This window comes from Cetorhinus maximus, chromosome 29, assembly GCF_964194155.1.
Source record: "Cetorhinus maximus chromosome 29, sCetMax3.hap1.1, whole genome shotgun sequence".
Taxonomy (NCBI): Eukaryota; Metazoa; Chordata; class Chondrichthyes; order Lamniformes; family Cetorhinidae; genus Cetorhinus; species Cetorhinus maximus.
The window spans coordinates 5,177,567-5,203,412 of NC_135907.1; the positions used below are offsets into that span (position 1 = coordinate 5,177,567).

At 53.6% G+C, this 25,846-nt stretch overlaps 3 non-coding genes and 3 pseudogenes across 3 annotated transcripts; all 6 read left to right on the forward strand.

Moving 5' to 3' along the window:
• The first annotated feature begins 236 nt into the window (after positions 1-236).
• LOC144669826 (U2 spliceosomal RNA) lies at positions 237-420 on the forward strand. Its single transcript, XR_013573754.1, has one exon. It is a non-coding gene; the product is annotated as a U2 spliceosomal RNA (small nuclear RNA).
• Positions 421-4,253: 3,833 nt separating this feature from the next.
• On the forward strand, positions 4,254-4,431 carry LOC144669811 (U2 spliceosomal RNA; annotated as a pseudogene).
• A 3,842-nt stretch (positions 4,432-8,273) lies between these two features.
• Positions 8,274-8,451, forward strand: LOC144669812 (U2 spliceosomal RNA; annotated as a pseudogene).
• Positions 8,452-12,294: 3,843 nt separating this feature from the next.
• On the forward strand, positions 12,295-12,477 carry LOC144669765 (U2 spliceosomal RNA). The gene has a single exon (XR_013573733.1). It is a non-coding gene; the product is annotated as a U2 spliceosomal RNA (small nuclear RNA).
• Positions 12,478-17,828: 5,351 nt separating this feature from the next.
• Positions 17,829-18,007, forward strand: LOC144669763 (U2 spliceosomal RNA; annotated as a pseudogene).
• A 5,348-nt stretch (positions 18,008-23,355) lies between these two features.
• Positions 23,356-23,537, forward strand: LOC144669658 (U2 spliceosomal RNA). The gene has a single exon (XR_013573709.1). It is a non-coding gene; the product is annotated as a U2 spliceosomal RNA (small nuclear RNA).
• The last annotated feature ends 2,309 nt before the right edge of the window (positions 23,538-25,846 follow it).

Sequence of the window (25,846 nt, forward strand, 5' to 3'; positions counted from 1 at the left end):
GCAATGGGGAAGGGTCGCTGTCTAAGACCTTTCTACCACAGCGCACCGAGAGACTGGGAACTGTTTAGAGCCCCTCGGGCTGTACAGATCAAAATGATAGGCTGTAAATGACTGTAATATTGTTTGTACTGATGCACCTGGTGATACATTTTGTAAAAGTTTAACCTGGATTGTACCCTTGTAATGTTGTTTTTGAAATGGTTTTGAATGTGATTGAAGATTTTTATGAATAAAGTATATTTTTACAAAAAAAAAAAAAAAAAAAAATCTGTTCTTATCAGTTTAATATCTGATACGTCCCTTATCTGGGGACCATATATTAAATTGATTTTTGGAGCAGGGAGATGGAATAGGGGCTTGCTCTGTCCACTCCACGCATCGACCTGGTATTGCAGTATCTCTGGGAATGGTGCACCACCCCTTTCCAGGGGATTTTCAATGCTAAAAATAGATTTCTTACAAACATCTGCTTTCTTTACTTTTCAACATGCACATCTTTCAAAACACAACTTTCTTTCTTTCTCATCGCTTCTCGGCCTTTTGGCTAAGAAGGAATTTGAGCTCACTACGGGTATGAAGGAGCAGACTAAAGGTCTGGGACTCTCAGAGACAGTGGGTTTGGTAGGAGAATAAATGCTTTAATATGGGTTTAAAGATTGTATCCATAAATGTGCGTAGCATTAAATCTACTACGCGATGTGTTGCGACCTTGGACTACCTAGCCAAGGTCAAAGCTGACCTGTTGTTTCTGCAGGAGTGTGCCATACCGCACCTCAGCTCCTACAGGCAATGGTCACGATGGTGGTCCCACGGGCCATCGATCTGGTCGGGCGGAAACGACTCTCGTTCCTCCGGCCTGGGTATTCTGCTGCGGGGAGGCAACTTCACCGTCTCCGAGGTCAAGGAGGTGGTGGGCGGGCGACTCCTGGTAGCAGACGTAATGTACAAGAACGCTCCACTCCGGTTAATTAACGTGTACGGCCCGGCACAAGGGGCTGAGCGGCTGGAGGTTTTTCAGCAGCTCCCACTGCTGCTGGCGACCTCCAGGCCGGTCATTCTGGGCGGGGACTTCAACTGCATCATCGAAGCGGCTGGACGATCCGGCAGGGCCGGAAGCAGATTGGACGCTACGTCCAGATCCCTGATGGAAACAGTTAAGGATGCCAAGCTGCACGACGTCTTCAGCAACCCTGCAGACGGAGCGCAGCGTAGATACACCTGGTCGCGGCCAGACGGGTCCATTCGTTCCAGGATAGACTTCCTGTTTGTGTCCCGTGCATTCACAGTCAGATCCACCGACGTCAAGCCGGTGTTCTTCTCTGACCACTGCCTCCTACTGGCGGACTGCCACTTGGAGGAAGACCTGAGGGTGGGCAGGGGGGCATGGAAGCTAAATGTGCAACTGCTGACCCCAGAGAACATTGAGGAGCTCAAGAGGGATTACAAAGGTTGGAGAACCGTGAAACCCCTCTTTGAGTCCCTGACACACTGGTGGGAAGTGATGAAGGGAAGCATCAAGAGGTTTTTCATCCTCAAAGGCACCCAGAAAGCTAGAAAGGAACAGAGGGAAATGTCCCGACTCCAGGAAAAGATGCAGAATCTGCTGCGGCTGCAGTCGATGGGGGTCGATGTCAAGGAGGAGCTCCAAGAGGTGAAGGGCCAGCAAGCCTCGCACTTTGCCTCGGAGGCCTCCAAGATCATCTTCCGTTCCAGAGTCCGCTCCGTGGAGCAGGAGGAGACGTGCTCACGTTTCTTCTTCCAAAAGGTACACAGAGAGCGCTCTGTGATCAGCAGCCTGAAGGAAGAAGACGGCTCAGTAAAGTCATCACGGTCCGACATTCTGAGGATCAGCAAATCCTTTTATGCCGGACTGTATGACGTGAAGCCCACGGACAGCACGGCCTCCCAGTCCTTCCTGTCCTCTATCACGGAGGTCCTAGACCACAGTACGCGGGAGAGCCTAGACAAACCGCTAACTCCTGACGAACTGACTAAGGCCCTCGAGTCCTTCGAGAAGAGTAAAACCCCCGGAAGCGACGGCCTGCCGGCGGAGTTGTATTCGGCTCTGTGGGACTTGATCGGCCCAGACCTGCTAGAAGTGTACGAGAGTATGCTCCTGGCCGGCAGCATGTCAGAATCCATGAGGAAAGGCATCATCACCCTCATCTACAAGCACAAGGGGGAAAGGGAGGAAATTAGAAATTGGCGACCCATTTCACTGTTGAATGTGGACTATAAGATTCTGTCCAAGGTCATCGCCAACCGGGTCAAATCCGCTCTGGAATTGGTGATTCACCCTGACCAGACCTGCTCTGTGCCAGGCAGGAAGATCTCTGACAGCCTGGCGCTGCTCAGGGATACGATTGCCTATGTACAGGACAGGGGTGTGGATACCTGCCTCATCAGCTTGGATCAGGAGAAGGCCTTTGACAGAATATCGCACACCTACATGGGGGATGTGCTCTCCAAAATGGGCTTTGGGGAGGGAATTCGAAATTGGATCCAACTGCTCTACACTAACATCAGTAGCGCAGTCTCAATCAATGGGTGGGAAACAGATAGCTTTCCGATTAAATCTGGAGTCAGGCAGGGCTGCCCTCTCTCGCCTGTCCTTTTCGTGTGCTGCATAGAACCCTTTGCCGAGTCCATCAGGAAGGATCCGGGCATAAGAGGAGTGACGATCCCAGGCAGTGGAGGCACTCAGGTAAAAGCCTCCCTGTACATGGACGACGTCGCCGTTTTCTGCTCGGATCCGCTGTCGGTGCGCAGACTGATGCACGTCTGCGACCAGTTCGAACTGGCCTCGGGAGCCAAGGTAAATCGTGGGAAGAGCGAGGCCATGTTCTTTGGGAACTGGGCTGACCGATCCTTTGTCCCCTTCACTGACGGCCTGAAGGTGCTGGGGATATGGTTCGGAGGGACCGGGGCATGCGTTAGAAACTGGAAGGAGCGAGTGGCTATGGTGAAAAGGAAACTGGGCATGTGGGAGCGACGCTCCCTCTCCATTGCGGGTAAGAACCTGGTCATCAGGTGTGAGGTACTCTCGCTGTTGCTGTACGTGGCGCAGGTCTGGCCCATTCCACACTCCTGCGCGATGGCGATCACTCGAGCCATCTTCCGCTTTATCTGGAGGTCGAAAATGGATCGTGTCTGCAGGGACGCGATGTACAAGCCTCTAGATAAAGGGGGAAAAAACGTGCCCAACATCGCCCTCATACTGATGGCCACCTTTGTGTGCGGCTGCATCAAGCGGTGCGTAGACCCTCAGTACGCAAACACCAAGTGTCACTACGTGCTGAGGTTCTACCTGTCCCCGGTGTTGCGAAGGATGGGTCTGGCCACGCTGCCGCGGAACGCTCCAAGTAGTTGGACCGTGCCGTACCACCTGTCCCTGGTGGAAAAATTTATGCAGAAAAACACCTTTGACCACAAGTCCATCAGGCAGTGGTCAGCACGTAACGTCCTAGAGGCCCTGAGGGATAAGGAGAGGGTGGACCCTGTGGGATGGTTCCCCGAGCAGACTGTTAAAGTCATTTGGCAGAATGCCTCATCGCCAGAACTTTCCAACAAGCACCAAGACGTAGCTTGGCTGGTGGTGAGAAAGGCCCTCCCCGTCAGATCCTTCCTACACGCCAGGAGTCTCACCCCCTCTGCACGATGCCCTCGAGGTGGCTGTGGTGGGGAAGAGACCGTTGTTCACCTCCTTGTGGATTGTGCCTTTGCAAAGAAAGTCTGGAGAGAGATGCAGTGGTTGCTGTCGAGGTTCATCCCGAGCAGTTCTGTGACACAGGACTCTGTGCTCTACGGGCTGTTCCCAGGGACACACACCGAGACAAACATCAACTGCAGCTGGAGGATCATCAACTCGGTGAAAGACGCGCTTTGGTCTGCCCGAAACTTGTTGGTCTTCCAGCACAAAGATTTGTCCCCGACCGATTGTTGCGGACTGGCACAATCCAAAGTCCAGGACTACGTGCTGAGGGACGCACTAAAGCTTGGGGCAGCTGCCGCAAAGGCGCAATGGGGAAGGGTCGCTGTCTAAGACCTTTCTACCACAGCGCACCGAGAGACTGGGAACTGTTTAGAGCCCCTCGGGCTGTACAGATCAAAATGAAAGGCTGTAAATGACTGTAATATTGTTTGTACTGATGCACCTGGTGATACATTTTGTAAAAGTTTAACCTGGATTGTACCCTTGTAATGTTGTTTTTGAAATGGTTTTGAATGTGATTGAAGATTTTTATGAATAAAGTATATTTTTACAAAAAAAAAAAAAAATCTGTTCTTATCAGTTTAATATCTGATACGTCCCTTATCTGGGGACCATATATTAAATTGATTTTTGGAGCAGGGAGATGGAATAGGGGCTTGCTCTGTCCACTCCACGCATCGACCTGGTATTGCAGTATCTCTGGGAATGGTGCACCACCCCTTTCCAGGGGATTTTCAATGCTAAAAATAGATTTCTTACAAACATCTGCTTTCTTTACTTTTCAACATGCACATCTTTCAAAACACAACTTTCTTTCTTTCTCATCGCTTCTCGGCCTTTTGGCTAAGAAGGAATTTGAGCTCACTACGGGTATGAAGGAGCAGACTAAAGGTCTGGGACTCTCAGAGACAGTGGGTTTGGTAGGAGAATAAATGCTTTAATATGGGTTTAAAGATTGTATCCATAAATGTGCGTAGCATTAAATCTACTACGCGATGTGTTGCGACCTTGGACTACCTAGCCAAGGTCAAAGCTGACCTGTTGTTTCTGCAGGAGTGTGCGATACCGCACCTCAGCTCCTACAGGCAATGGTCACGATGGTGGTCCCACGGGCCATCGATCTGGTCGGGCGGAAACGACTCTCGTTCCTCCGGCCTGGGTATTCTGCTGCGGGGAGGCAACTTCACCGTCTCCGAGGTCAAGGAGGTGGTGGGCGGGCGACTCCTGGTAGCAGACGTAATGTACAAGAACGCTCCACTCCGGTTAATAAACGTGTACGGCCCGGCACAAGGGGCTGAGCGGCTGGAGGTTTTTCAGCAGCTCCCACTGCTGCTGGCGACCTCCAGGCCGGTCATTCTGGGCGGGGACTTCAACTGCATCATCGATGCGGCTGGACGATCCAGCAGGGCCGGAAGCAGATTGGACGCTACGTCCAGATCCCTGATGGAAACAGTTAAGGATGCCAAGCTGCACGACGTCTTCAGCAACCCTGCAGACGGAGCGCAGCGTAGATACACCTGGTCGCGGCCAGACGGGTCCATTCGTTCCAGGATAGACTTCCTGTTTGTGTCCCGTGCATTCACAGTCAGATCCACCGACGTCAAGCCGGTGTTCTTCTCTGACCACTGCCTCCTACTGGCGGACTGCCACTTGGAGGAAGACCTGAGGGTGGGCAGGGGGGCATGGAAGCTAAATGTGCAACTGCTGACCCCAGAGAACATTGAGGAGCTCAAGAGGGAGTACAAAGGTTGGAGAACCGTGAAACCCCTCTTTGAGTCCCTGACAGACTGGTGGGAAGTGATCAAGGGAAGCATCAAGAGGTTTTTCATCCGCAAAGGCATCCAGAAAGCTAGAAAGGAACAGAGGGAAATGTCCCGACTCCAGGAAAAGATGCAGAATCTGCTCCGGCTGCAGTCGATGGGGGTCGATGTCAAGGAGGAGCTCCAAGAGGTGAAGGGCCAGCAAGCCTCGCACTTTGCCTCGGAGGCCTCCAAGATCATCTTCCGTTCCAGAGTCCGCTCCGTGGAGCAGGATGAGACGTGCTCACGTTTCTTCTTCCAAAAGGTACACAGAGAGCGCTCTGTGATCAGCAGCCTGAAGGAAGAAGACGGCTCAGTAAAGTCATCACGGTCCGACATTCTGAGGATCAGCAAATCCTTTTATGCCGGACTGTATGACGTGAAGCCCACGGACAGCACGGCCTCCCAGTCCTTCCTGTCCTCTATCACGGAGGTCCTAGACCACAGTACGCGGGAGAGCCTAGACAAACCGCTAACTCCTGACGAACTGACTAAGGCCCTCGAGTCCTTCGAGAAGAGTAAAACCCCCGGAAGCGACGGCCTGCCGGCGGAGTTGTATTCGGCTCTGTGGGACTTGATCGGCCCAGACCTGCTAGAAGTGTACGAGAGTATGCTCCTGGCCGGCAGCATGTCAGAATCCATGAGGAAAGGCATCATCACCCTCATCTACAAGCACAAGGGGGAAAGGGAGGAAATTAGAAATTGGCGACCCATTTCACTGTTGAATGTGGACTATAAGATTCTGTCCAAGGTCATCGCCAACCGGGTCAAATCCGCTCTGGAATTGGTGATTCACCCTGACCAGACCTGCTCTGTGCCAGGCAGGAAGATCTCTGACAGCCTGGCGCTGCTCAGGGATACGATTGCCTATGTACAGGACAGGGGTGTGGATACCTGCCTCATCAGCTTGGATCAGGAGAAGGCCTTTGACAGAATATCGCACACCTACATGGGGGATGTGCTCTCCAAAATGGGCTTTGGGGAGGGAATTCGAAATTGGATCCAACTGCTCTACACTAACATCAGTAGCGCAGTCTCAATCAATGGGTGGGAAACAGATAGCTTTCCGATTAAATCTGGAGTCAGGCAGGGCTGCCCTCTCTCGCCTGTCCTTTTTGTGTGCTGCATAGAACCCTTTGCCGAGTCCATCAGGAAGGATCCGGGCATAAGAGGAGTGACGATCCCAGGCAGTGGAGGCACTCAGGTAAAAGCCTCCCTGTACATGGACGACGTCGCCGTCTTCTGCTCGGATCCGCTGTCGGTGCGCAGACTGATGCACGTCTGCGACCAGTTCGAACTGGCCTCGGGAGCCAAGGTAAATCGTGGGAAGAGCGAGGCCATGTTCTTTGGGAAGTGGGCTGACCGATCCTTTGTCCCCTTCACTGTCAGGGCTGACGGCCTGAAGGTGCTGGGGATATGGTTCGGAGGGACCGGGGCATGCGTTAGAAACTGGAAGGAGCGAGTGGCTATGGTGAAAAGGAAACTGGGCATGTGGGAGCGACGCTCCCTCTCCATTGCGGGTAAGAACCTGGTCATCAGGTGTGAGGTACTCTCGCTGTTGCTGTACGTGGCGCAGGTCTGGCCCATTCCACACTCCTGCGCGATGGCGATCACTCGAGCCATCTTCCGCTTTATCTGGAGGTCGAAAATGGATCGTGTCTGCAGGGACGCGATGTACAAGCCTCTAGATAAAGGGGGAAAAAACGTGCCCAACATCGCCCTCATACTGATGGCCACCTTTGTGTGCGGCTGCATCAAGCGGTGCGTAGACCCTCAGTACGCAAACACCAAGTGTCACTACGTGCTGAGGTTCTACCTGTCCCCGGTGTTGCGAAGGATGGGTCTGGCCACGCTGCCGCGGAACGCTCCAAGTAGTTGGACCGTGCCGTACCACCTGTCCCTGGTGGAAAAATTTATGCAGAAAAACACCTTTGACCACAAGTCCATCAGGCAGTGGTCAGCACGTAACGTCCTAGAGGCCCTGAGGGATAAGGAGAGGGTGGACCCTGTGGGATGGTTCCCCGAGCAGACTGTTAAAGTCATTTGGCAGAATGCCTCATCGCCAGAACTTTCCAACAAGCACCAAGACGTAGCTTGGCTGGTGGTGAGAAAGGCCCTCCCCGTCAGATCCTTCCTACACGCCAGGAGGCTCACCCCCTCTGCACGATGCCCTCGAGGTGGCTGTGGTGGGGAAGAGACCGTTGTTCACCTCCTTGTGGATTGTGCCTTTGCAAAGAAAGTCTGGAGAGAGATGCAGTGGTTGCTGTCGAGGTTCATCCCGAGCAGTTCTGTGACACAGGACTCTGTGCTCTACGGGCTGTTCCCAGGGACACACACCGAGACAAACATCAACTGCAGCTGGAGGATCATCAACTCGGTGAAAGACGCGCTTTGGTCTGCCCGAAACTTGTTGGTCTTCCAGCACAAAGATTTGTCCCCGACCGATTGTTGCGGACTGGCACAATCCAAAGTCCAGGACTACGTGCTGAGGGACGCACTAAAGCTTGGGGCAGCTGCCGCAAAGGCGCAATGGGGAAGGGTCGCTGTCTAAGACCTTTCTACCACAGCGCACCGAGAGACTGGGAACTGTTTAGAGCCCCTCGGGCTGTACAGATCAAAATGAAAGGCTGTAAATGACTGTAATATTGTTTGTACTGATGCACCTGGTGATACATTTTGTAAAAGTTTAACCTGGATTGTACCCTTGTAATGTTGTTTTTGAAATGGTTTTGAATGTGATTGAAGATTTTTATGAATAAAGTATATTTTTACAAAAAAAAAAAAAAATCTGTTCTTATCAGTTTAATATCTGATACGTCCCTTATCTGGGGACCATATATTAAATTGATTTTTGGAGCAGGGAGATGGAATAGGGGCTTGCTCTGTCCACTCCACGCATCGACCTGGTATTGCAGTATCTCTGGGAATGGTGCACCACCCCTTTCCAGGGGATTTTCAATGCTAAAAATAGATTTCTTACAAACATCTGCTTTCTTTACTTTTCAACATGCACATCTTTCAAAACACAACTTTCTTTCTTTCTCATCGCTTCTCGGCCTTTTGGCTAAGAAGGAATTTGAGCTCACTACGGGTATGAAGGAGCAGACTAAAGGTCTGGGACTCTCAGAGACAGTGGGTTTGGTAGGAGAATAAATGCTTTAATATGGGTTTAAAGATTGTATCCATAAATGTGCGTAGCATTAAATCTACTACGCGATGTGTTGCGACCTTGGACTACCTAGCCAAGGTCAAAGCTGACCTGTTGTTTCTGCAGGAGTGTGCCATACCGCACCTCAGCTCCTACAGGCAATGGTCACGATGGTGGTCCCACGGGCCATCGATCTGGTCGGGCGGAAACGACTCTCGTTCCTCCGGCCTGGGTATTCTGCTGCGGGGAGGCAACTTCACCGTCTCCGAGGTCAAGGAGGTGGTGGGCGGGCGACTCCTGGTAGCAGACGTAATGTACAAGAACGCTCCACTCCGGTTAATAAACGTGTACGGCCCGGCACAAGGGGCTGAGCGGCTGGAGGTTTTTCAGCAGCTCCCACTGCTGCTGGCGACCTCCAGGCCGGTCATTCTGGGCGGGGACTTCAACTGCATCATCGATGCGGCTGGACGATCCAGCAGGGCCGGAAGCAGATTGGACGCTACGTCCAGATCCCTGATGGAAACAGTTAAGGATGCCAAGCTGCACGACGTCTTCAGCAACCCTGCAGACGGAGCGCAGCGTAGATACACCTGGTCGCGGCCAGACGGGTCCATTCGTTCCAGGATAGACTTCCTGTTTGTGTCCCGTGCATTCACAGTCAGATCCACCGAGGTCAAGCCGGTGTTCTTCTCTGACCACTGCCTCCTACTGGCGGACTGCCACTTGGAGGAAGACCTGAGGGTGGGCAGGGGGGCATGGAAGCTAAATGTGCAACTGCTGACCCCAGAGAACATTGAGGAGCTCAAGAGGGAGTACAAAGGTTGGAGAACCGTGAAACCCCTCTTTGAGTCCCTGACACACTGGTGGGAAGTGATCAAGGGAAGCATCAAGAGGTTTTTCATCCGCAAAGGCACCCAGAAAGCTAGAAAGGAACAGAGGGAAATGTCCCGACTCCAGGAAAAGATGCAGAATCTGCTCCGGCTGCAGTCGATGGGGGTCGATGTCAAGGAGGAGCTCCAAGAGGTGAAGGGCCAGCAAGCCTCGCACTTTGCCTCGGAGGCCTCCAAGATCATCTTCCGTTCCAGAGTCCGCTCCGTGGAGCAGGATGAGACGTGCTCACGTTTCTTCTTCCAAAAGGTACACAGAGAGCGCTCTGTGATCAGCAGCCTGAAGGAAGAAGACGGCTCAGTAAAGTCATCACGGTCCGACATTCTGAGGATCAGCAAATCCTTTTATGCCGGACTGTATGACGTGAAGCCCACGGACAGCACGGCCTCCCAGTCCTTCCTGTCCTCTATCACGGAGGTCCTAGACCACAGTACGCGGGAGAGCCTAGACAAACCGCTAACTCCTGACGAACTGACTAAGGCCCTCGAGTCCTTCGAGAAGAGTAAAACCCCCGGAAGCGACGGCCTGCCGGCGGAGTTGTATTCGGCTCTGTGGGACTTGATCGGCCCAGACCTGCTAGAAGTGTACGAGAGTATGCTCCTGGCCGGCAGCATGTCAGAATCCATGAGGAAAGGCATCATCACCCTCATCTACAAGCACAAGGGGGAAAGGGAGGAAATTAGAAATTGGCGACCCATTTCACTGTTGAATATGGACTATAAGATTCTGTCCAAGGTCATCGCCAACCGGGTCAAATCCGCTCTGGAATTGGTGATTCACCCTGACCAGACCTGCTCTGTGCCAGGCAGGAAGATCTCTGACAGCCTGGCGCTGCTCAGGGATACGATTGCCTATGTACAGGACAGGGGTGTGGATACCTGCCTCATCAGCTTGGATCAGGAGAAGGCCTTTGACAGAATATCGCACACCTACATGGGGGATGTGCTCTCCAAAATGGGCTTTGGGGAGGGAATTCGAAATTGGATCCAACTGCTCTACACTAACATCAGTAGCGCAGTCTCAATCAATGGGTGGGAAACAGATAGCTTTCCGATTAAATCTGGAGTCAGGCAGGGCTGCCCTCTCTCGCCTGTCCTTTTTGTGTGCTGCATAGAACCCTTTGCCGAGTCCATCAGGAAGGATCCGGGCATAAGAGGAGTGACGATCCCAGGCAGTGGAGGCACTCAGGTAAAAGCCTCCCTGTACATGGACGACGTCGCCGTCTTCTGCTCGGATCCGCTGTCGGTGCGCAGACTGATGCACGTCTGCGACCAGTTCGAACTGGCCTCGGGAGCCAAGGTAAATCGTGGGAAGAGCGAGGCCATGTTCTTTGGGAAGTGGGCTGACCGATCCTTTGTCCCCTTCACTGTCAGGGCTGACGGCCTGAAGGTGCTGGGGATATGGTTCGGAGGGACCGGGGCATGCGTTAGAAACTGGAAGGAGCGAGTGGCTATGGTGAAAAGGAAACTGGGCATGTGGGAGCGACGCTCCCTCTCCATTGCGGGTAAGAACCTGGTCATCAGGTGTGAGGTACTCTCGCTGTTGCTGTACGTGGCGCAGGTCTGGCCCATTCCACACTCCTGCGCGATGGCGATCACTCGAGCCATCTTCCGCTTTATCTGGAGGTCGAAAATGGATCGTGTCTGCAGGGACGCGATGTACAGGCCTCTAGATAAAGGGGGAAAAAACGTGCCCAACATCGCCCTCATACTGATGGCCACCTTTGTGTGCGGCTGCATCAAGCGGTGCGTAGACCCTCAGTACGCAAACACCAAGTGTCACTACGTGCTGAGGTTCTACCTGTCCCCGGTGTTGCGAAGGATGGGTCTGGCCACGCTGCCGCGGAACGCTCCAAGTAGTTGGACCGTGCCGTACCACCTGTCCCTGGTGGAAAAATTTATGCAGAAAAACACCTTTGACCACAAGTCCATCAGGCAGTGGTCAGCACGTAACGTCCTAGAGGCCCTGAGGGAGAAGGAGAGGGTGGACCCTGTGGGATGGTTCCCCGAGCAGACTGTCAAAGTCATTTGGCAGAATGCCTCATCGCCAGAACTTTCCAACAAGCACCAAGACGTAGCTTGGCTGGTGGTGAGAAAGGCCCTCCCCGTCAGATCCTTTGTACACGCCAGGAGTCTCACCCCCTCTGCACGTTGCCCTCGAGGTGGCTGTGGTGGGGAAGAGACCGTTGTTCACCTCCTTGTGGATTGTGCCTTTGCAAAGAAAGTCTGGAGAGAGATGCAGTGGTTGCTGTCGAGGTTCATCCCGAGCAGTTCTGTGACACAGGACTCTGTGCTCTACGGGCTGTTCCCAGGGACACACACCGAGACAAACATCGACTGCAGCTGGAGGATCATCAACTCGGTGAAAGAGGCGCTTTGGTCTGCCCGAAACTTGTTGGTCTTCCAGCACAAAGAGTTGTCCCCGACCGATTGTTGCGGACTGGCACAATCCAAAGTCCAGGACTACGTGCTGAGGGACGCACTAAAGCTTGGGGCAGCTGCCGCAAAGGCGCAATGGGGAAGGGTCGCTGTCTAAGACCTTTCAACCACAGCGCACCGAGAGACTGGGAACTGTTTAGAGCCCCTCGGGCTGTACAGATCAAAATGAAAGGCTGTAAATGATTGTAATATTGTTTGTACTGATGCACCTGGTGATACATTTTGTAAAAGTTTAACCTGGATTGTACCCTTGTAATGTTGTTTTTGAAATGGTTTTGAATGTGATTGAAGATTTTTTATGAATAAAGTATATTTTTACAATAAAAAAAAAAAAAAAAATCTGTTCTTATCAGTTTAATATCTGATACGTCCCTTATCTGGGGACCATATATTAAATTGATTTTTGGAGCAGGGAGATGGAGTAGGGGCTTGCTCCGTCCACTCCACGCATCGACCCGGTATTGCAGTATCTCTGGGAATGGTGCACCACCCCTTTCCAGGGGATTTTCAATGCTAAAAATAGATTTCTTACAAACATCTGCTTTCTTTACTTTTCAACATGCGCATCTTTCAAAACACAACTTTCTTTCTTTCTCATCGCTTCTCGGCCTTTTGGCTAAGATCAAGTGTAGTGTTGCAGGGGCGACACCATGGTCCTGCCAAGGCAAGGTCGGGATGGAAGGGCGATAACCAATCGCAATCCGAATCCATACCGTGGGTTACCTATCACCGTCCGAGTCACGGTGAACCACAGCGACGAAGGAGGATCACCTATGGATCGGGGCTTCTTCACCAGGAGGATCCTGTTGAAGGCGTGCGGCTTCCAAGCTACGGAGATCTTCACCCTGCACGACTCCCGCAAAGGTGGTTATTTCGACGTCACGTTCAAGCGAGTGGCAGACTGCGTCCGGCTCCTGAGGGTGTTCGAGGAGAAGAGAGACCTGCCGGAGATGAAGATCCTGACGGCGGAGCCGCACTTTTCTCTGCCGTTGCAACGGGAACGTGAGGTGATGGTGCATGTGTACAACCCCTTCGTCCCTGTCGCCGACGTGGTCACCTTCCTCACCAGGTACTTCGATAAGGTGGGGAGCGGCACTGAGATTCGAGACGACTTGGGGATCTGGACAGGCAAACGCCTGTTTAAGGTCACGCTAAAGACCGATGGTAAGGGAGCCATTTTCCACCCTCCTTCCAGTTTCGCTATCGGGGGAAACCGTGGCTACCTGGTCTACGCTGGGCAACCCAAGCATTGTCGCTCATGCGGCAAGGCTGGTCATGTGGCGGCCAACTGCAGCGCCTCCCTCTGCAAGATCTGCAAACAGGAAGGGCACCAGACAAAAGACTGCAAACAGGCCAAGTGCTGCAACCTGTGTGGCGAGGCAAGTCACCTCTACAGGACCTGCCCCAAACGCTGCCGTACTTACGCACAGGCAGCCAAAGCCGACCACGGGGAAGCAGAAGAAATGTTTCTTGTCACTCCAACCACCAAGGCCCCCAGGGAGCTCAACGGGACAAAGGAGGACACAGAGAGAGACAAGGTGGAGAAAGAGATTGAGGCAACAGAGAGCCAATCAACAGCACTACCCCCTGAACCTTCCAGTCCTCAGGACAGCGAATCAATGGAGGAGGAGGCAGCAGTGGAAAAGCAGCAGGGGGAGTGGCGGACGGTGAAGAACAAGAAAAGTAAGAGGGAGCGAAGAAGAAGCAAAGGCGTTTCCCAGAGAAGCGGCAAGAGGCGTCTCCCATCCGACACGGATGACAAGGGCAGCAGCTCTTCGGATGATGAAGTGCCAGAGCGGCACCGACAGAAGAGGCGGCAAAGCTCCAGGGCGTTGGAGGACGAGACACCCGAGCTCCAGAAAATTGGAGACAACAAGGAGCCCAGCGCACCCCAACTTGGCCTGCAACCTGAGGAGGCCAGTGCACCACAGCCCCTGGAATCTGGGAGCAGTGAGGCAATCATCGCACCCCAGCTCCAGGAAGCCGGGAACAGCAACCCCCCAGAGGGGGTGAGTTTTGGAGAAGCTTCTCCAGCAAAGGTCATCTCAAAATCCGCTCACTACGTGAACCTCCAGATGCCACTGGAGCAGAACACGGCCAAGGAGATCTACCTCAGCCCATCCAAAGTGAAGGAATTTGAGCTCACTACGGGTATGAAGGAGCAGACTAAAGGTCTGGGACTCTCAGAGACAGTGGGTTTGGTAGGAGAATAAATGCTTTAATATGGGTTTAAAGATTGTATCCATAAATGTGCGTAGCATTAAATCTACTACGCGATGTGTTGCGACCTTGGACTACCTAGCCAAGGTCAAAGCTGACCTGTTGTTTCTGCAGGAGTGTGCGATACCGCACCTCAGCTCCTACAGGCAATGGTCACGATGGTGGTCCCACGGGCCATCGATCTGGTCGGGCGGAAACGACTCTCGTCCCTCCGGCCTGGGTATTCTGCTGCGGGGAGGCAACTTCACCGTCTCCGAGGTCAAGGAGGTGGTGGGCGGGCGACTCCTGGTAGCAGACGTAATGTACAAGAACGCTCCACTCCGGTTAATTAACGTGTACGGCCCGGCACAAGGGGCTGAGCGGCTGGAGGTTTTTCAGCAGCTCCCACTGCTGCTGGCGACCTCCAGGCCGGTCATTCTGGGCGGGGACTTCAACTGCATCATCGATGCGGCTGGACGATCCGGCAGGGCCGGAAGCAGATTGGACGCTACGTCCAGATCCCTGATGGAAACAGTTAAGGATGCCAAGCTGCACGACGTCTTCAGCAACCCTGCAGACGGAGCGCAGCGTAGATACACCTGGTCGCGGCCAGACGGGTCCATTCGTTCCAGGATAGACTTCCTGTTTGTGTCCCGTGCATTCACAGTCAGATCCACCGAGGTCAAGCCGGTGTTCTTCTCTGACCACTGCCTCCTACTGGCGGACTGCCACTTGGAGGAAGACCTGAGGGTGGGCAGGGGGGCATGGAAGCTAAATGTGCAACTGCTGACCCCAGAGAACATTGAGGAGCTCAAGAGGGATTACAAAGGTTGGAGAACCGTGAAACCCCTCTTTGAGTCCCTGACACACTGGTGGGAAGTGATCAAGGGAAGCATCAAGAGGTTTTTCATCCGCAAAGGCACCCAGAAAGCTAGAAAGGAACAGAGGGAAATGTCCCGACTCCAGGAAAAGATGCAGAATCTGCTCCGGCTGCAGTCGATGGGGGTGGATGTCAAGGAGGAGCTCCAAGAGGTGAAGGGCCAGCAAGCCTCGCACTTTGCCTCGGAGGCCTCCAAGATCATCTTCCGTTCCAGAGTCCGCTCCGTGGAGCAGGATGAGACGTGCTCACGTTTCTTCTTCCAAAAGGTACACAGAGAGCGCTCTGTGATCAGCAGCCTGAAGGAAGAAGACGGCTCAGTAAAGTCATCACGGTCCGACATTCTGAGGATCAGCAAATCCTTTTATGCCGGACTGTATGACGTGAAGCCCACGGACAGCACGGCCTCCCAGTCCTTCCTGTCCTCTATCACGGAGGTCCTAGACCACAGTACGCGGGAGAGCCTAGACAAACCGCTAACTCCTGACGAACTGACTAAGGCCCTCGAGTCCTTCGAGAAGAGTAAAACCCCCGGAAGCGACGGCCTGCCGGCGGAGTTGTATTCGGCTCTGTGGGACTTGATCGGCCCAGACCTGCTAGAAGTGTACGAGAGTATGCTCCTGGCCGGCAGCATGTCAGAATCCATGAGGAAAGGCATCATCACCCTCATCTACAAGCACAAGGGGGAAAGGGAGGAAATTAGAAATTGGCGACCCATTTCACTGTTGAATATGGACTATAAGATTCTGTCCAAGGTCATCGCCAACCGGGTCAAATCCGCTCTGGAATTGGTGATTCACCCTGACCAGACCTGCTCTGTGCCAGGCAGGAAGATCTCTGACAGCCTGGCGCTGCTCAGGGATACGATTGCCTATGTACAGGACAGGGGTGTGGATACCTGCCTCATCAGCTTGGATCAGGAGAAGGCCTTTGACAGAATATCGCACACCTACATGGGGGATGTGCTCTCCAAAATGGGCTTTGGGGAGGGAATTCGAAATTGGATCCAACTGCTCTACACTAACATCAGTAGCGCAGTCTCAATCAATGGGTGGGAAACAGATAGCTTTCCGATTAAATCTGGAGTCAGGCAGGGCTGCCCTCTCTCGCCTGTCCTTTTTGTGTGCTGCATAGAACCCTTTGCCGAGTCCATCAGGAAGGATCCGGGCATAAGAGGAGTGACGATCCCAGGCAGTGGAGGCACTCAGGTAAAAGCCTCCCTGTACATGGACGACGTCGCCGTCTTCTGCTCGGATCCGCTGTCGGTGCGCAGACTGATGCACGTCTGCGACCAGTTCGAACTGGCCTCGGGAGCCAAGGTAAATCGTGGGAAGAGCGAGGCCATGTTCTTTGGGAACTGGGCTGACCGATCCTTTGTCCCCTTCACTGTCAGGGCTGACGGCCTGAAGGTGCTGGGGATATGGTTCGGAGGGACCGGGGCATGCGTTAGAAACTGGAAGGAGCGAGTGGCTATGGTGAAAAGGAAACTGGGCATGTGGGAGCGACGCTCCCTCTCCATTGCGGGTAAGAACCTGGTCATCAGGTGTGAGGTACTCTCGCTGTTGCTGTACGTGGCGCAGGTCTGGCCCATTCCACACTCCTGCGCGATGGCGATCACTCGAGCCATCTTCCGCTTTATCTGGAGGTCGAAAATGGATCGTGTCTGCAGGGACGCGATGTACAAGCCTCTAGATAAAGGGGGAAAAAACGTGCCCAACATCGCCCTCACACTGATGGCCACCTTTGTGTGCGGCTGCATCAAGCGGTGCGTAGACCCTCAGTACGCAAACACCAAGTGTCACTACGTGCTGAGGTTCTACCTGTCCCCGGTGTTGCGAAGGATGGGTCTGGCCACGCTGCCGCGGAACGCTCCAAGTAGTTGGACCGTGCCGTACCACCTGTCCCTGGTGGAAAAATTTATGCAGAAAAACACCTTTGACCACAAGTCCATCAGGCAGTGGTCAGCACGTAACGTCCTAGAGGCCCTGAGGGATAAGGAGAGGGTGGACCCTGTGGGATGGTTCCCCGAGCAGACTGTCAAAGTCATTTGGCAGAATGCCTCATCGCCAGAACTTTCCAACAAGCACCAAGACGTAGCTTGGCTGGTGGTGAGAAAGGCCCTCCCCGTCAGATCCTTCCTACACGCCAGGAGTCTCACCCCCTCTGCACGATGCCCTCGAGGTGGCTGTGGTGGGGAAGAGACCGTTGTTCACCTCCTTGTGGATTGTGCCTTTGCAAAGAAAGTCTGGAGAGAGATGCAGTGGTTGCTGTCGAGGTTCATCCCGAGCAGTTCTGTGACACAGGATTCTGTGCTCTACGGGCTGTTCCCAGGGACACACACCGAGACAAACATCAACTGCAGCTGGAGGATCATCAACTCGGTGAAAGACGCGCTTTGGTCTGCCCGAAACTTGTTGGTCTTCCAGCACAAAGAGTTGTCCCCGACCGATTGTTGCGGACTGGCACAATCCAAAGTCCAGGACTACGTGCTGAGGGACGCACTAAAGCTTGGGGCAGCTGCCGCAAAGGCGCAATGGGGAAGGGTCGCTGTCTAAGACCTTTCTACCACAGCGCACCGAGAGACCGGGAACTGTTTAGAGCCCCTCGGGCTGTACAGATCAAAATGAAAGGCTGTAAATGACTGTAATATTGTTTGTACTGATGCACCTGGTGATACAATTTGTAAAAGTTTAACCTGGATTGTACCCTTGTAATGTTGTTTTTGAAATGGTTTTGAATGTGATTGAAGATTTTTTATGAATAAAGTATATTTTTACAAAAAAAAAAAAAAAATCTGTTCTTATCAGTTTAATATCTGATACGTCCCTTATCTGGGGACCATATATTAAATTGATTTTTGGAGCAGGGAGATGGAGTAGGGGCTTGCTCCGTCCACTCCACGCATCGACCCGGTATTGCAGTATCTCTGGGAATGGTGCACCACCCCTTTCCAGGGGATTTTCAATGCTAAAAATAGATTTCTTACAAACATCTGCTTTCTTTACTTTTCAACATGCGCATCTTTCAAAACACAACTTTCTTTCTTTCTCATCGCTTCTCGGCCTTTTGGCTAAGATCAAGTGTAGTGTTGCAGGGGCGACACCATGGTCCTGCCAAGGCAAGGTCGGGATGGAAGGGCGATAACCAATCGCAATCCAAATCTATACCGTGGGTTACCTATCACCGTCCGAGTCACGGTGAACCACAGCGAAGGAGGATCACCTATGGATCGGGGCTTCTTCACCAGGAGGATCCTGTTGAAGGCGTGCGGCTTCCAAGCTACGGAGATCTTCACCCTGCATGACTCCCGCAAAGGCGGTTATTTCGACGTGACGTTCAAGCGAGTGGCAGACTGCGTCCGGCTCCTGAGGGTGTTCGAGGAGAAGAGAGACCTGCCGGAGATGAAGATCCTGACGGCGGAGCCGCACTTCTCTCTGCCGTTGCAACGGGAACGTGAGGTGATGGTGCATGTGTACAACCCCTTCGTCCCTGTCGCCGACGTGGTCACCTTCCTCACCAGGTACTTCGATAAGGTGGGGAGCGGCACCGAGATTCGAGACGACTTGGGGATCTGGACAGGCAAACGCCTGTTTAAGGTCACGCTAAAGACCGATGGTAAGGGAGCCATTTTCCACCCTCCTTCCAGTTTCGCTATCGGGGGAAACCGTGGCTACCTGGTCTACGCTGGGCAACCCAAGCATTGTCGCTCATGCGGCAAGGCTGGCCATGTGGCGGCCAACTGCAGCGCCTCCCTCTGCAAGATCTGCAAACAGGAAGGGCACCAGACAAAAGACTGCAAACAGGCCAAGTGCTGCAACCTGTGTGGCGAGGCAAGTCACCTCTACAGGACCTGCCCCAAACGCTGCCGTACTTACGCACAGGCAGCCAAAGCCGACCACGGGGAAGCAGAAGAAATGTTCCGTGTCACTCCAACCACCAAGGCCCCCAGGGAGCTCAACGGGACAAAGGAGGACACAGAGAGAGACAAGGTGGAGAAAGAGATTGAGGCAACAGAGAGCCAATCAACAGCACTACCCCCTGAACCTTCCAGCCCTCAGGACAGCGAATCAATGGAGGAGGAGGCAGCAGTGGAAAAGCAGCAGGGGGAGTGGCGGACGGTGAAGAACAAGAAAAGTAAGAGGGAGCGAAGAAGAAGCAAAGGCGTTTCCCAGAGAAGCGGCAAGAGGCGTCTCCCATCCGACACGGATGACAAGGGCAGCAGCTCTTCGGATGATGAAGTGCCAGAGCGGCACCGACAGAAGAGGCGGCAAAGCTCCAGGGCGTTGGAGGACGAGACACCCGAGCTCCAGAAAATTGGAGACAACAAGGAGGCCAGCGCACCCCAACTTTGCCTGCAACCTGAGGAGGCCAGTGCACCACAGCCCCTGGAATCTGGGAGCAGTGAGGCAATCATCGCACCCCAGCTCCAGGAAGCCGGGAACAGCAACCCCCCAGAGGGGGTGAGTTTTGGAGAAGCTTCTCCAGCAAAGGTCATCTCAAAATCCGCTCACTACGTGAACCTCCAGATGCCACTGGAGCAGAACACGGCCAAGGAGATCTACCTCAGCCCATCCAAAGTGAAGGAATTTGAGCTCACTACGGGTATGAAGGAGCAGACTAAAGGTCTGGGACTCTCAGAGACAGTGGGTTTGGTAGGAGAATAAATGCTTTAATATGGGTTTAAAGATTGTATCCATAAATGTGCGTAGCATTAAATCTACTACGCGATGTGTTGCGACCTTGGACTACCTAGCCAAGGTCAAAGCTGACCTGTTGTTTCTGCAGGAGTGTGCGATACCGCACCTCAGCTCCTACAGGCAATGGTCACGATGGTGGTCCCACGGGCCATCGATCTGGTCGGGCGGAAACGACTCTCGTTCCTCCGGCCTGGGTATTCTGCTGCGGGGAGGCAACTTCACCGTCTCCGAGGTCAAGGAGGTGGTGGGCGGGCGACTCCTGGTAGCAGACGTAATGTACAAGAACGCTCCACTCCGGTTAATTAACGTGTATGGCCCGGCACAAGGGGCTGAGCGGCTGGAGGTTTTTCAGCAGCTCCCACTGCTGCTGGCGACCTCCAGGCCGGTCATTCTGGGCGGGGACTTCAACTGCATCATCGATGCGGCTGGACGATCCGGCAGGGCCGGAAGCAGATTGGACGCTACGTCCAGATCCCTGATGGAAACAGTTAAGGATGCCAAGCTGCACGACGTCTTCAGCACCCCTGCAGACGGAGCGCAGCGTAGATACACCTGGTCGCGGCCAGACGGGTCCATTCGTTCCAGGATAGACTTCCTGTTTGTGTCCCGTGCATTCACAGTCAGATCCACCGAGGTCAAGCCGGTGTTCTTCTCTGACCACTGCCTCCTACTGGCGGACTGCCACTTGGAGGAAGACCTGAGGGTGGGCAGGGGGGCATGGAAGCTAAATGTGCAACTGCTGACCCCAGAGAACATTGAGGAGCTCAAGAGGGATTACAAAGGTTGGAGAACCGTGAAACCCCTCTTTGAGTCCCTGACACACTGGTGGGAAGTGATCAAGGGAAGCATCAAGAGGTTTTTCATCCGCAAAGGCACCCAGAAAGCTAGAAAGGAACAGAGGGAAATGTCCCGACTCCAGGAAAAGATGCAGAATCTGCTCCGGCTGCAGTCGATGGGGGTCGATGTCAAGGAGGAGCTCCAAGAGGTGAAGGGCCAGCAAGCCTCGCACTTTGCCTCGGAGGCCTCCAAGATCATCTTCCGTTCCAGAGTCCGCTCCGTGGAGCAGGATGAGACGTGCTCACGTTTCTTCTTCCAAAAGGTACACAGAGAGCGCTCTGTGATCAGCAGCCTGAAGGAAGAAGACGGCTCAGTAAAGTCATCAAGGTCCGACATTCTGAGGATCAGCAAATCCTTTTATGCCGGTCTGTATGACGTGAAGCCCACGGACAGCACGGCCTCCCAGTCCTTCCTGTCCTCTATCACGGAGGTCTTAGACCACAGTACGCGGGAGAGCCTAGACAAACCGCTAACTCCTGACGAACTGACTAAGGCCCTCGAGTCCTTCGAGAAGAGTAAAACCCCCGGAAGCGACGGCCTGCCGGCGGAGTTGTATTCGGCTCTGTGGGACTTGATCGGCCCAGACCTGCTAGAAGTGTACGAGAGTATGCTCCTGGCCGGCAGCATGTCAGAATCCATGAGGAAAGGCATCATCACCCTCATCTACAAGCACAAGGGGGAAAGGGAGGAAATTAGAAATTGGCGACCCATTTCACTGTTGAATGTGGACTATAAGATTCTGTCCAAGGTCATCGCCAATCGGGTCAAATCCGTTCTGGAATTGGTGATTCACCCTGACCAGACCTGCTCTGTGCCAGGCAGGAAGATCTCTGACAGCCTGGCGCTGCTCAGGGATACGATTGCCTATGTACAGGACAGGGGTGTGGATACCTGCCTCATCAGCTTGGATCAGGAGAAGGCCTTTGACAGAATATCGCACACCTACATGGGGGATGTGCTCTCCAAAATGGGCTTTGGGGAGGGAATTCGAAATTGGATCCAACTGATCTACACTAACATCAGTAGCGCAGTCTCAATCAATGGGTGGGAAACAGATAGCTTTCCGATTAAATCTGGAGTCAGGCAGGGCTGTCCTCTCTCGCCTGTCCTTTTCGTGTGCTGCATAGAACCCTTTGCCGAGTCCATCAGGAAGGATCCGGGCATAAGAGGAGTGACGATCCCAGGCAGTGGAGGCACTCAGGTAAAAGCCTCCCTGTACATGGACGACGTCGCCGTCTTCTGCTCGGATCCGCTGTCGGTGCGCAGACTGATGCACGTCTGCGACCAGTTCGAACTGGCCTCGGGAGCCAAGGTAAATCGTGGGAAGAGCGAGGCCATGTTCTTTGGGAACTGGGCTGACCGATCCTTTGTCCCCTTCACTGTCAGGGCTGACGGCCTGAAGGTGCTGGGGATATGGTTCGGAGGGACCGGGGCATGCGTTAGAAACTGGAAGGAGCGAGTGGCTATGGTGAAAAGGAAACTGGGCATGTGGGAGCGACGCTCCCTCTCCATTGCGGGTAAGAACCTGGTCATCAGGTGTGAGGTACTCTCGCTGTTGCTGTACGTGGCGCAGGTCTGGCCCATTCCACACTCCTGCGCGATGGCGATCACTCGAGCCATCTTCCGCTTTATCTGGAGGTCGAAAATGGATCGTGTCTGCAGGGACGCGATGTACAAGCCTCTAGATAAAGGGGGAAAAAACGTGCCCAACATCGCCCTCATACTGATGGCCACCTTTGTGTGTGGCTGCATTATGCGGTGCATAGACCCTCAGTACGCAAACACCAAGTGTCACTACGTGCTGAGGTTCTACCTGTCCCCGGTGTTGCGAAGGATGGGTCTGGCCACGCTGCCGCGGAACGCTCCAAGTAGTTGGACCGTGCCGTACCACCTGTCCCTGGTGGAAAAATTTATGCAGAAAAACACCTTTGACCACAAGTCCATCAGGCAGTGGTCAGCACGTAACGTCCTAGAGGCCCTGAGGGAAAAGGAGAGGGTGGACCCTGTGGGATGGTTCCCCGAGCAGACTGTCAAAGTCATTTGGCAGAATGCCTCATCGCCAGAACTTTCCAACAAGCACCAAGACGTAGCTTGGCTGGTGGTGAGAAAGGCCCTCCCCGTCAGATCCTTCCTACATGCCAGGAGTCTCACCCCCTCTGCACGATGCCCTCGAGGTGGCTGTGGTGGGGAAGAGACCGTTGTTCACCTCCTTGTGGATTGTGCCTTTGCAAAGAAAGTCTGGAGAGAGATGCAGTGGTTGCTGTCGAGGTTCATCCCGAGCAGTTCTGTGACACAGGACTCTGTGCTCTACGGGCTGTTCCCAGGGACACACACCGAGACAAACATCGACTGCAGCTGGAGGATCATCAACTCGGTGAAAGAGGCGCTTTGGTCTGCCCGAAACTTGTTGGTCTTCCAGCACAAAGAGTTGTCCCCGACCGATTGTTGCGGACTGGCACAATCCAAAGTCCAGGACTACGTGCTGAGGGACGCACTAAAGCTTGGGGCAGCTGCCGCAAAGGTGCAATGGGGAAGGGTCGCTGTCTAAGACCTTTCTACCACAGCGCACCGAGAGACTGGGAACTGTTTAGAGCCCCTCGGGCTGTACAGATCAAAATGAAAGGCTGTAAATGATTGTAATATTGTTTGTACTGATGCACCTGGTGATACATTTTGTAAAAGTTTAACCTGGATTGTACCCTTGTAATGTTGTTTTTGAAATGGTTTTGAATGTGATTGAAGATTTTTTATGAATAAAGTATATTTTTACAAAAAAAAAAAAAAAAAAATCTGTTCTTATCAGTTTAATATCTGATACGTCCCTTATCTGGGGACCATATATTAAATTGATTTTTGGAGCAGGGAGATGGAATAGGGGCTTGCTCCGCCCACTCCACGCATCGACCCGGTATTGCAGTATCTCTGGGAATGGTGCACCACCCCTTTCCAGGGGATTTTCAATGCTAAAAATAGTTTTCTTACAAACATCTGCTTTCTTTACTTTTCAACATGCACATCTTTCAAAACACAACTTTCTTTCTTTCTCATCGCTTCTCGGCCTTTTGGCTAAGATCAAGTGTTGCAGGGGCGACACCATGGTCCTGCCATGGCAAGGTCGGGATGGAAGGGCGATAACCAATCGCAATCCGAATCCATACCGTGGGTTACCTATCACCGTCCGAGTCACGGTGAACCACAGCGACGAAGGAGGATCACCTATGGATCGGGGCTTCTTCACCAGGAGGATCCTGTTGAAGGCGTGCGGCTTCCAAGCTACGGAGATCTTCACCCTGCACGACTCCCGCAAAGGTGGTTATTTCGACGTGACTTTCAAGCGAGTGGCAGACTGCGTCCGGCTCCTGAGGGTGTTCGAGGAGAAGAGAGACCTGCCGGAGATGAAGATCCTGACGGCGGAGCCGCACTTTTCTCTGCCGTTGCAACGGGAACGTGAGGTGATGGTGCATGTGTACAACCCCTTCGTCCCTGTCGCCGACGTGGTCACCTTCCTCACCAGGTACTTCGATAAGGTGGGGAGCGGCACCGAGATTCGAGACGACTTGGGGATCTGGACAGGCAAACGCCTGTTTAAGGTCACGCTAAAGACCGATGGTAAGGGAGCCATTTTCCACCCTCCTTCCAGTTTCGCTATCGGGGGAAACCGTGGCTACCTGGTCTACGCTGGGCAACCCAAGCATTGTCGCTCATGCGGCAAGGCTGGTCATGTGGCGGCCAACTGCAGCGCCTCCCTCTGCAAGATCTGCAAACAGGAAGGGCACCAGACAAAAGACTGCAAACAGGCCAAGTGCTGCAACCTGTGTGGCGAGGCAAGTCACCTCTACAGGACCTGCCCCAAACGCTGCCGTACTTACGCACAGGCAGCCAAAGCCGACCAGGGGGAAGCAGAAGAAAGGTTACGTGTCACTCCAACCACCAAGGCCCCCAGGGAGCCCAACGGGACAAAGGAGGACACAGAGAGAGACAAGGTGGAGAAAGAGATTGAGGCAACAGAGAGCCAATCAACAGCACTACCCCCTGAACCTTCCAGTCCTCAGGACAGCGAATCAATGGAGGAGGAGGCAGCAGTGGAAAAGCTGCAGGGGGAGTGGCGGACGGTGAAGAACAAGAAAAGTAAGAGGGAGCGAAGAAGAAGCAAAGGCGTTTCCCAGAGAAGCGGCAAGAGGCGTCTCCCATCCGACACGGATGACAAGGGCAGCAGCTCTTCGGATGAGGAAGTGCCAGAGCGTCACCGACAGAAGAGGCGGCAAAGCTCCAGGGCGTTGGAGGACGAGACACCCGAGCTCCAGAAAATTGGAGACAACAAGGAGCCCAGCGCACCCCAACATTGCCTGCAACCTGAGGAGGCCAGTGCACCACAGCCCCTGGAATCTGGGAGCAGTGAGGCAATCATCGCACCCCAGCTCCAGGAAGCCGGGAACAGCAACCCCCCAGAGGGGGTGAGTTTTGGAGAAGCTTCTCCAGCAAAGGTCATCTCAAAACCCGCTCACTACGTGAACCTCCAGATGCCACTGGAGCAGAACACGGCCAAGGAGATCTACCTCAGCCCATCCAAAGTGAAGGAATTTGAGCTCACTACGGGTATGAAGGAGCAGACTAAAGGTCTGGGACTCTCAGAGACAGTGGGTTTGGTAGGAGAATAAATGCTTTAAAATGGGTTTAAAGATTGTATCCATAAATGTGCGTAGCATTAAATCTACTACGCGATGTGATGCGACCTTGGACTACCTAGCCAAGGTCAAAGCTGACCTGTTGTTTCTGCAGGAGTGTGCGATACCGCACCTCAGCTCCTACAGGCAATGGTCACGATGGTGGTCCCACGGGCCATCGATCTGGTCGGGCGGAAACGACTCTCGTTCCTCCGGCCTGGGTATTCTGCTGCGGGGAGGCAACTTCACCGTCTCCGAGGTCAAGGAGGTGGTGGGCGGGCGACTCCTGGTAGCAGACGTAATGTACAAGAACGCTCCACTCCGGTTAATTAACGTGTACGGCCCGGCACAAGGGGCTGAGCGGCTGGAGGTTTTTCAGCAGCTCCCACTGCTGCTGGCGACCTCCAGGCCGGTCATTCTGGGCGGGGACTTCAACTGCATCATCGATGCGGCTGGACGATCCGGCAGGGCCGGAAGCAGATTGGACGCTACGTCCAGATCCCTGATGGAAACAGTTAAGGATGCCAAGCTGCACGACGTCTTCAGCAACCCTGCAGACGGAGCGCAGCGTAGATACACCTGGTCGC